The sequence below is a fragment of the Bison bison genome, unplaced genomic scaffold (genome assembly GCF_000754665.1).
Source record: "Bison bison bison isolate TAMUID 2011002044 unplaced genomic scaffold, Bison_UMD1.0 scf7180017864106, whole genome shotgun sequence".
NCBI lineage: Eukaryota > Metazoa > Chordata > Mammalia > Artiodactyla > Bovidae > Bison > Bison bison.
In genome coordinates, this window is record NW_011494678.1 from 661,349 (window position 1) to 671,803 (window position 10,455).

Here is a 10,455-nt window from a genome sequence, read left to right on the forward strand (position 1 = left end):
GACCTGGAACAGCTCAACTGGAATTCCATCACCTCCATTAGCTTTGTTCGTAGTGATGCTTTCTAAGGCCCACTTGACTTCACATTCCAGGATGTCTGGCTCTAGGTGAGTGATCACACCATCGTGATTATCTTGGTCATGAAGATCTTTTTTGTACAGTTCTTCTGTGTATTTTTTCCACCTCTTCTTAATATCTTCTGCTTCTGTTAGGTCCATACCATTTCTGTCCTTTATCAAGCCCATCTTTGCATGAAATGTTCCCTTGGTATCTCTAATTTTTTTTGAAGAGATCTCTAGTCTTTCCCATTCTGTTGTTTTCCTCTATTTCTTTGCAGTGATCACTGAGGAAGGCTTTCTTATCTCTGCTTGCTATTCTTTGGAACTCTGCATTCAGATGTTTATATCTTTCCTTTTCTCCTTTGCTTTTCACTCCTCTTCTTTTCACAGCTATTTGTAAAGCCTCCTCAGACAGCCATTTTGCTTTCTTGCATTTCTTTTCCATGGGGATGGTCTTGATCCCTGTCTCCTGTACAATGTCACGAACCTCATTCCATAGTTCATCAGGCACTCTGTCTATCAGATTTAGGCCCTTAAATCTATTTCTCACTTCCACTGTATAATCATAAGGGATTTGATTTAGGTCATACCTGAATGGTCTAGTGGTTTTCCCTACTGTCTTCAGTTTAAGTGTGAATTTGGCAATAAGGAGTTCATGATCTGAGCCACAGTCAGCTTCCGGTCTTGTTTTTGCTGACTGTATAGAGCTTCTCCATCTTTGGCTGCAAAGAATATAATCAATCTGATTTCGGTGTTGACCATCTGGTGATGTCCATGTGTAGAGTCTTCTCTTGTGTTGTTGGAAGAGGGTGTTTTCTATGACCAGTGTGTTCTCTTGGTAAAACTCTATTAGCCTTTGCCCTGTTTCATTCCGTATTCCAAGGCCAAATTTGCCTGTTACTCCAGGTGTTTCTTGACTTCCTACTTTTGTATTCCAGTCCCCTATAATGAAAAGGACATCTTTTTTGGGTGTTAGTTCTAAAAGGTCTTGTAGGTCTTCATAGAACCATTCAACTTCAGCTTCTTCAGTGTTACTGGTTGGGGCATAGACTTGGATTACTGTGATACTGAATGGTTTGCCTTGGAAACAAACAGAAATGATTCTGTTGTTTTTGAGATTGCATCCAAGTACTGCATTTCGGACTCTTTTGTTGACCATCATGGCTACTCCATTTCTCCTAAGGGATTCCTGACCACAGTAGTACACTTATCTCAATGCAATTATACCTCAATATCAATAAATTTTATCCCTTGACTTAAAAATAAAGAATTCATACATCCTGTGTAACCTAATCCAGGAAAAATTAGTGGGCCTTCTGCTAGGTTACTACAATACTTCTCCAGCACTCAAAACTTGCCCTTATAATAGTGGGCACTGCAAGGAGATCCAATCAGTCCATTCTGAAGGAGATCAGCCCTGGGATTTCTTTGGAAGGAATGATGCTAAAGCTGAAACTCCAGTAGTTTGGCTACCTCTTGCGAAGAGTTGACTCATTGGAAAAGACTCTGATGCTGGGAGGGATTGGGGGCAAGAGGAGAAGGGGACAACAGAGGATGAGATGGCTGGATGGCATCACTGACTCGATGGACATGAGTCTGAGTGAACTCCAGGAGTTGGTGATGGACAGGGAGGCCTGGCGTGCTGCAATGCATAGGGTTGCAGGGAGTCGGACACAACTGAATGACTGATCTGATCTGATCTGTTTCTTTAATGCATATCCATAACCAGAAAAGAAAATTTTAGGAGAGAGTTTCCAATCATTGCTTAATACCCAAAATAGAATCTAGCTTGAAAATTAGGTTCTCAACAAATATTTTAATTATACTATTGATATTTCACTTTCCTTCTTAAAGCAGAATACCAAACCACCTTACCTGCCTCCTGAGAAACCTATATGCAGGTCAAGAAGCAACAGCTAGACTGAACATGGAAAAACTGACTGGTTCAAAATTGGGAAAGGAGTACATCAGGGCTGTATGTTGCCACCCTGCTTATTTAACTTGCAGAGTACATCATGCAAAATGCTAGACTGGATGAATCACAAACTGGAATCAAGACTGCTGGGACAAATATCAACAACCTGATATACACAGCTGACACCACTCTAATGGCACAAAGTGAAGAGGAACTGAACAGCCTGTTGATGAAGGTGAAAGAGGAGAGTGAAGAAGCTGGTTTGAAACTCAACATTCAAAAAACAAAGATCATGGCATCCAGTCTCATCAGTTAATAGCAAATAGATGACGAAAAAATGAAAACAGCAGCAAATTTTATTTTCTTGGGCTCCAGCATCACTGTGGACAGTGACTGCAGCCATGAAATTAAAAGACACTTGCTCCATGGAAGAAAAGCTATGACAAACCTAGACAATGTATTTAAAAAGCAGAGACATCACTTTGCCAGCAAAGGTCTGTATAGTCAAAGCTATGGTTTTTCCCATGGTCATGTACAGATGTGAGAATTGGACCATAAAGAAGGCTGAGGGCTGAAGAACTGATGCTTCTGAATTGTGGTGCTACAGAAGACTCTTAAGAGTCTCTTGGACTACAAGGAGATCACACCAGTCAATCCTAAAGGAAATCAACCCTGCGTATTCATTGGAAGAACTGATGCTGAAGGTGAAGAACTAATACTTTGGCCACCTGATGTGAAGAACCAACTCACTGAAAAGACCCTGATGCTGGGAAAGATTTAAGGCAAAAGGAGAAGGGGGCAGTAGAGAATGAGCTAGTTAGATAGCATCACTGACTCAGTGGCCATGAATTTAAGCAAACTCCAGGAGATATTGAAGGACAGGGAAGACTGGCATGCTGCAGTCCATGGGATCACAAAGAGTCGAACATGACTTAGCAACCGAACAATAATCTCCATTAAAGCTACTCATTCATTCATTGAACACAAGCTCACTGAACCTCAACTAAATGCCCAAATAAAGAAGTGAGCAAGAATAACATATTTCTTATTCTCAGAGGTCTAACGCTCGAGCCTAAGAGAATCATCATCAAACATGCAACCACAGTGTGTGATGAAGGTGGTAAATATGACAGGGAAAGAACAAGATAGAATTAAATTGGTATATTGGGGCAGGAGGTCAGGAAAGGTGGTATTTAAGCAAAGACCCACAAGAAAGGTGGAAGGTGACTGACTAGAAGGCAGGGAGGGAAATGATGATGACAATGGCGGAGAGTTTTCCAAACAATAGATACAGCACTTCTGAAGGTGCAGAGCATGGTGCCTTTGAGGAAATAGAAGAGATTTCAGCTAAAAACTAAAGTAAGAGATATCAAGAAAAGAGAGATGAAGCTTGGAGTGGAAATCACAGACCAAGTCACACAGGGTCTAGTGATGTCAACACACTTGGAGTTCATGATAAGGGTATTAGGAAGTGAATGAATGGTTTTAAGTAGAAGAAAGAAGACAATGTCAGACCTGTTTCCTCTATATCATTCTAACCGCTATCATGAGAAATGATTGGAGTTAAGACTAACCAGGAAGGGAGAACAGTTGGTTGCTGCAAAAATTCACATTGAAAATAGTAATGCCTTTGCTAGAGAAACAAATCTTTTAGACAAGAGAACAAACTAGAGAAACAATCTTCTTCCTAAGTACTTGACAATCTGGCTCAAATGGCCAAATGAGGTCTAGTTTTGCCATACAAGCTAGCTTTTAAAATATGGACAATTTTTAGGACTATAATAGTTGAAAAATTACAAATCTATAATGACCATGATCAAATCAAAACTTCCTGTACAATCCTAGAGATTTAAGGTCTGCTTCAATCCTTCATACTGTCTCATCTTCCTTATTCTACAGTTCTTAAAGTCAACTGAAAGAGCTTCAAAAGATCTCTCAAGTCTACCTTATCCTCTTCATATCTCCTTTCCATTGGGCAATTGAGGAAGTTTCCTACAATTCTCCTGTCTCTTATCTGTGCCTCTGTGATCCAGCCTCCAAAATGTTGCCAATCAATTTTAAAAAAGAAAAAGGAGACAGAAAGCTTTCCTAACTCAACCTACTTATAGACTTTTAATGCTCCCCCTTACCTACAGGACGTAGCTCAAACTTTTGTTATCCACATTCAGGATTGTCAGAATGGCCCAGGGCTCCTTCACCCAGTTCATTTCTTGCCATTCCACTTATTTCAAATGTAATCTCTGCCCCAAACCCCTTTCTGATTCTTCTCTATTCAGCAAGAGCTAATCGGAAAATCACTTATTCTTCCATGAAATCTCTCTAGGACATTCAAGCTAAATGTATCTTTTGTGTTTCCCTTTTCCATGGTATTTCTATTTACTGTACTAATACAAGAGTTATCACCCTATGTTACAGATGGTTATATGTGTTTGTCTTCCAAGTAGATTATCTGTGTTTAAGAGTGGGGACACTGATTTATTTATGCCCCTATTCCAGGTATCTAGTACAGTGCATATAATTCCATTCCATTTAAATTAAAATACAAACTTTATTTGCAACCTATAGCCATAATATCAGAAACAAGAAAAGCAAAAGCAAAAAAAAATAAAAATACTGGGACAGATTCCATAATCTGACCAAGAACACACACAAAGTACAACACACTATGCAAGCCAAGAGGGATAATAGTCAAAGATTAAAAATATTTTAAAAAATACTAAATTACCAGACCCAGATGGTGGTATCAGTAGATACTTTTAAATGAGATGGTAATTCACTATCTAGATGTCTGTAACAAATTTTCACTATCATCTATAAATGTGATTTTTCTATATTGAAATAGAGTGCAGAGAAAGGGTCAAATGTTCAACAAATAAAATGCTTGACTTAAGTAATACAAGAATTAATCCACATATACTTTAAGAATAAAGACTGTTATTTTTACTTTAAAACTATTTAAACTGAGGCACGGAAATGTTAAGCAAGCTGGCGAAGGGCAAAACTGAGATTTGCATTAAAGTTTTGATTCCTCAGCCCATGTTCTAACCACTGAACTATATACTCGGGATGTTCCTTGTCTACATTGTTTACCTAAACACTTCATGAATTCAGGGACTATGTCTCTTACTCATCACTGATCTCTGAGGCCTATTAGAAGGGTTGGCCAGGGGTGCAGGGGCCACCATAAAACTCTTGAAGTCTTATGCAATTTGTGTGAGTGCTCAGTCACTGATGTTGTGTCTGACTCTTTGCAACTCCATGGACTGTAGCCCGCCAGGCTTCTCTGTCCATGAAATTTTCCCAGCAGGAATACTGGAGTGGGTTGTCATTTCCTCCTCTGTGGGATCTTCCCAACCCAGGGATTGAACCCACATTTCCTGTGGCTCCTGCATGGACAGGTAGATTCTTTACTGCTAAGCCACCTCGGAAGCCCCTATGTATAATTCCTTTAGAGAGAGGGTCAATAAAAGCGGGTGACACTTATTAACTTATTCACAACAATCAAGTAGCATTGTAGATGAATTATCTCATTCTATCACAACAATAACAGCAATGCAGAATACATGTCAGGTACCTAGTATATTCCAGGCATTGGTCTAAATGTTTACATGTATTATTAACATATATAATCATTATATTAATTTTATGAGACAGATGTTATAGTCACATATACTTCAAAAATGAGGAAACTAGGTTTCAAAGAGGTTAACTTGCCCAAGTGCCCCAGCTTTTGTCCCCCTTTTAGTAAACAGCTGGGCAGGAATAGAAGCATCCCTATGACAACAAAGCAGTCTCTCTAGGCTTACATCCCATGAGGTGGTCATCCTCAAAGACCTTCATGTCCCCCACAATGTTAAGAGAATCACAAAAAAAGAAAAAAAATTAATTCCATATGCATTTTCCAAAAGGTCATCTTGATAAAAACCAAAGGTTTTCACAGCAACACAATATCAGAAGCCATGAGCTAATTCTCCCGTATAGAGAGCATTCTGTCCCCTTATGTATTAAATACAAGGTAGGAAGTACAAGTATAGCAGAGGATAAGGTGGTTGGATGGCATCACTGACTCAGTGGACATGAATTTGAGCAAACTGGGAGATAGTGAAGGACAAGGAAGCCTGGGGTCTCAAAGAATCAGGCACAACTTAGCCACTAAACAACAATAGGAAGTCCATATCGTAAAGGGAAAGTTTTTCCTTAAGGGTTATCCATGATGAATGGGTAAGATAGTTCTGAATTTCAAAGTTACTTATATAAACATGCAAATATGCATACATGGAGCAGGGTTGTTGCTGTTCCTTACAGACTTTTGTGACCTAGAAGTGCTTTCTCCCAGGAATACTTGGTCAAGAACAGGAGACATGGCAAGGCCTGTGGGGTCTGATCAAGGTATCACTCCTCATGTCCGCTTCAGCTGGGCAGTCCTGTGCAGTGAACAATCGAGGACTTCTTGAAGGTGCCAAGGTCACTCCTATGGCTTAGATTCACAGTGCCTGGACTTGAATCCCCAGTTTTATCCTCTGTAGATGTGTGACCTTAGTCAAGTTTTTACATTTCTCTGCCTCATTTTTCCCATCTGAATATGGGGAGAATATTAGTATTAGCTGCATAGATTTGTTTAAAGAATGTAAGAGAATAAATTCATAAGAATGGCTTAGAACAATATGTAACACATATTAAGGATTCAGTAAGTTTCAGCAAAAAACATATGTATTATTAAGATTCCTAAATAGTTCTCCCAAGTGTAAGAGGAAGCCATATTTGAAGCGCTTTATGAGTCTATGTATGAGCTGATTGATACCAATAGGGGAAAATTTCTATGGGGAGAGTAGACAGAGCAATTCTGCAAGGATGTATGTATGTACGTACAATGACGTATCACTGTATACTCAGTTGTTCTGTTTACATGTATAGTTTCCTAAGGATTCCAAACTACAATATCTCACTTAAAATTATGTTTCATTTCTAGGGATGTAAATCCTCTTACAAAGGTAGCAAACACATAAGTCAAGAGCCACACAATCATAACAGCAACTATTAGGCTCACCAGAGTCACATGTTTGTAACATCAAAATTCTCACTTAGCATACACCAGTATCTCTAGCCATTCAGTAAACGGATAGTGACGAATAGAGTCAAATAGAGTCTTTTACAAGCTCAAAATAAGAGTGATATTTTAAAAAGTATTTAATTCCTTTTCCACTTTATTACTATATTCTCAAAGCAAAATTCTCAAGCTCTTCAAGTTAGATGTTACAGGGCTGGTTATATAATTTCCAAATATCCAACTCTGTCAAAGAGAAATCCATGTTTCAACAATCACACTGGCAACATTTTAAATAGATCATTACTATTCAGTGTTGTCAAGAGTAAGGTAAGGACACTGTGGGTACTTAGGAAGGGTCTTTACAATATCCATCGAATTTAAAGTGAACGTCCTCCTGGAACTGGTAATTCTCTTCTCAGAATAAATCTTCTGTAGTATTCTTGCAGAGACAATGTACACAGATAACCACTGCATCACTCTTTATAATAGTAAGAAACTGGAAAATCCAAGTGAATATTCTGGGGGATGTTGGTTGGATGGTTACATTAGGCAGATATGTTTAAAAAGAAATCTTCACATACTGACAGAGAAATATTTGAGAAATATTAAAAGAAAGCAAATTTCAGAACACTGATAAATGAACTATTATCCAATTATTTGAAATAATGAAAGATTCCTGTGGTTATACATGGGAAGGAATCCCTGATGGCTCAGAGGTAAAAAATACACCTGTCAATGCAGGAGACCAGGGCTCGATTCCTGGGTTGGGAAGAGCCTTGGGAGAAGGAAATGGCAACCCACTCCAGTATTCTTGCCTGGGAAATCCCATGGACAGAGGAGACTGCGGGCTACAGTCCACAGGGTCGCAAGAGTCGGACACAACTTTGCAACCAAACCACCACTACCATACACATGAAGGAACACAAGTCCAAATCAACAGCAGTTACACGTACGGAATGGAATAGGAAAGGGGGTTCACTTTATATTTTACTATAATTTTCTTGTTGCTTTATAAGCAAGTCATACTTTTAGAATTCAAAGAAAATAACAAGAATTTTCAAAAGAAACAGGGAACGAAAAGTTATTATTTGCATTATTATTTGCAAGTGTAAAAAAAAAAAACTTAGTCATCCCCCAAATTAATTTCTGCTGTCCCATATGCTTAAAATGACAGCTGAAGAATAAAATGCTTATGAGATCTTAATAGACACACTCTAGTTAAAAAGGGCTTCCCTGGTAGCTCAGACGGTAAAGAATCTGCTGGTAATGCAGGAAACCAGGGTTTGATTCTAGAGAAGGGAATGGCAAACCACTCCAGTATTCTTGCCTGGAGAATTCCATGGACAGAGGAGCCTAGCCAATTAATGCATGGGTTCACAAAGAGTCAGACATGACTAAGTGACTAACACACACATACCTTTATAAAGCATGATGAGAAACATTCCCTATTTGTAGGCCTATGAATGGAGCTGAGGAGGAATGGGAAGAAGAGAACAGCCTTCCACCTACACTCTTGAAAAGTGAAAAATAAGTAGTTTACCACCACTGGTCACCTTCTTTCTCCACCTTCTCACCCAAATGGTACCAGAGAGGAGCCCAACCCTTCTAGGCCACTGACTTCAAACTCACACTAAATATATAGATCAGGTGACTTGACTGATAGTACTGAGCACAACAGATGAAAACAGAGGGAAGTGTGCTGAGAGGGTGGGGACAACAAGGTTATTATGAAAAAACTGGTGCTAGCTGGAAGGGAAGAATATTGTACCAATGAAGAGAATATACATATGAAATGAACGGAAAAGCAGGAGAAAGTAACAAAACAAAAGCAGAAAATGTTACTATTTATGAGGTGTTTAGTTTTCAGGACATCCCATGAAGTGGACAGCGCTGTAGTCTGCATTCTCTAGGGCTGCCCTCATAGGAAAGCTGACTGAAGGCAGGTTGCTTGTTGGAGAGGGGTCCTGTAATTGTTTAGAACAAGTCTCAGAAGAGCAGCACATCAGGTATGAAGCCCATTACATTCAATTCGAAGACCTTATCACGTGCTGGGCTATTCCCGTTAGACATGGAATGATTATTGCTTAAACTGTCCATTGTTTAAACAAGCTTCCAAAGGACATTTCTTCCCAAAGGAAGCTAAGGTGATTTAAATTGAATTATGTATTATATAATTCTATATAAAGATTATATATATACATATATGCACATACATGTATAGACAGACAGAATGACATAGACCTACATTCTTCATATAATCGCCCCAGAGGCATCACCTGAAGATACCTACTCTCAAAATGTGTCTAACAGAGAACTGGTAGAGGCTGAGACGGGAGCAAAGGCCTCGGGTGATGATCTAGGGCCAAACACCTCCCTACAAACCTCCGAGGTCCATAGAATATCCCAAAGCCCTGGCCTGGCCCCAGGCCAAAAAAAAAAAAAAAAAAACAAAACTCCACCGAAGCCCCCAGAGACCAGGCAACCACGTGACTCGCCGACAGACACCGAAAGTTCCTCTGCCAAACACATCCAACTTTTATTTTCTCCTTTTTCTGAGTGACCGGCTGGCGCATGCCCCCGCTGCCTCACCTCCGGCCCTTTCTTCTTTCCAGCACTTCGGGCTATGGGAGGCCTCGGGGTATCTGCTTTCAAGCTCGACTGGCCTAGGGGGTCCTAAGGCTCAGCCCCTCCCGGGCGCGCGTCCCCGGTGCAGCCGCGGGAGGGGAACCGAGCGTCCTTCGCTCCTACCCCGGCCGGAGGTCGGCAGGCTGGGACTCAGCCGCTGGGCTCGTGGGGCGCGGCGGGGAGACTTACCTGCGCGGAGCGGCTCCCGGAGCTCCCGCGTCGCCGTAGCCGCAAGTCCGCCGCCGCATGTCCCGACGACAGGTCCCCCCCTACCCGCCCCGGCTGCGGGGGTCCCGGGCCGCACTTTTCCCAGCCTGGGAAGGAGGTTTGCGAGCGCCGAGGTGGAAGATGGGGGTGGGGCGGGGTGATCGGGGAGACGAGGCGTAAGGATGTTGTTTTGTTGTTGTTTTGTTTGTTTGTTTGTTTTTCCGGATCCCTAGCAGAGACTTTAGACCATATGCTGGGAGGGTATTAGCCCGGCTCAATGGCGACAGAACAGCGGCCTGACTCTCACCGTCCGATCGATTTACTAAACAAACTGAAACGTGGGTGGGGATGTTAAACAGTAACCAGCTGCCTCAATGAAAACTGAAAGCTGCGAGGCCGCCACCGCCTAGGCGCGCTCGTTTCCCGGTTCCCAAGGCCCCGGGGCGAGCGGCGGGCGGGCTGGCGAGTCCCGGAGCCCTGCCTGCGTGGACCCAAGCGGCTCTCCCCGGGCCTCCCGGAGGCCTCCATCGCGCAAGGCGCACGGCGGCTGGACCATCGGAGCCGGGTTCCCTCTCTCCGCCTCCAGCCTCCTGAGGACCTCCCG

General features: G+C 41.6%; 1 protein-coding gene across 1 annotated transcript in view; it reads right to left on the minus strand.

Annotated features, from left to right (window-relative positions):
• HNF4G (hepatocyte nuclear factor 4, gamma) overlaps positions 1-10,236 on the minus strand; it is a 137,253-nt gene extending 127,017 nt beyond the window's left edge. Inside the window, exon 1 of the mRNA XM_010838866.1 lies at positions 9,834-10,236. The gene's annotated coding sequence lies outside the window, so the exon portion shown is untranslated. The remainder of the gene's footprint in view (positions 1-9,833) is intronic.
• Between the last annotated feature and the right edge of the window lie 219 nt (positions 10,237-10,455).